The following is a 1,531-nucleotide window of genomic DNA, read 5'->3' as shown; positions in this document are numbered from 1 at the left end:
TCATTTTTGGAAGAAGTTTTCACCCATTCCAAAATTGATGAACTTTTCTAAAGGCCATTTTGGGTAGATGGAAACGATTTAATTTGACCCTAGTTGTATTCCATTTGCTGCTAGGGTTTATCAGTCCCCATTTCAAAATTAATAGAAATTGAAAATGATGCATGGATGCAATGCCACTAGTTACAAGCAAACTCTAGGGCTGTGACAACTCACCCCCACTAAACAAAAATCTCGTCCCGAGATTCAAGACGTGAGGTAAGAAGACAGAAGGGACACTAGCTAACACGAACTTGTCGATCCAATTGCCCTTCCCGAAGATGTTGGTTCATTGCCCCAATTGATCTTGACGTCCTTGCTTTCGAGATCTTCATCCAACACGATGGCGACAGAAAGAAACTCTATAGGAAACGATCTCCTCGAAGATCGAACACTCAAGATCAACTCGTGGAATGAGATGTTGGAACATCTCGAGTTGAGACCCAAAACACATCGAGAGGGATGGAAGAACAAACAACGAGGTTTGATTTGGTGGGCAACAATTCCATGCTTAGAGAGATGGTGGATGGTGTCAAGGTGGCGAGGAAATAATTGCCATGATTCCGTAACGGGGCGCCTTGGAAAAAGTGACTCGTTGAACTATTCCCTTAAGTGGCAAAAAGAATTACTTTTGATCCATAGATCATTGGAACTCTTCATACCAACTTAAGGCAATTTACAATTGATCGTTTGAAAGAGCTCGAGGAAATGGCATACTCGAACTAGGATGGATGATGTGGACTACCTTGTTGAAGACAACGCAATGGATGATTTTTGCTTATCACCGGAAATGGATGGGACCCATGACAGGACCACTTTTGAAGATGATCCTGGACAGCAACTGCTGAGAAGGACAGCTCATGGAAAATTGGCACGATGGGGTGCAAGCTGGAAACAAAATGCAAATGTTGGAAATGTTCCAACCATCATATCTGCCTGAGATTCAGATCTAGTTGGAAACAGGATATTTCCGACAACATGTCTGGAAAAGGAAGTTTGCAACACAAACTGACGAGATGACATTGCGGGATTCTCAGAAAATGAACTACGATAGTAAGCTCCAAAACATGAGCTGGTTTTGCTACAAACCTGTGAACACGTTGTCCCATACAAGCATGACCACATAGTAGTCTTATAATAAAACACTACCGAGTCCAGATGGGGAACCATCATCGAGGATATCGAAGTCCTTGCGTAAGTCTAGCTCTTAAGAAGAAACTTCTTCTCCTTGAACAAATCAATCAATGGCTTGGTGTGCTAGGAACACATATGGAGTGGAGGCGGCCAACCTATCAAACCATAGAGCACTTCGCACGTGCATGATTGACTTGGGATGATTCCAGAGGAGGCAAAACAATCTTTCTCAAACTCACGGCGGCAACTTGCACCAATTGCACATGAATTCGAGGAAGTCACTTCTTTCATCCAAACATATGCTCCATGAACGAAACACGAAGGTTATGCTTATAAAGTTTCCAATACTAGTGTAGCGTTC

This window comes from Triticum urartu, chromosome 2A (genome assembly GCF_056163025.1).
Source record: "Triticum urartu cultivar PI428250 chromosome 2A, HENAU_Tu73, whole genome shotgun sequence".
Classification (NCBI taxonomy): domain Eukaryota; kingdom Viridiplantae; phylum Streptophyta; class Magnoliopsida; order Poales; family Poaceae; genus Triticum; species Triticum urartu.
Note: the sequence above shows the minus strand (reverse complement) of the source record.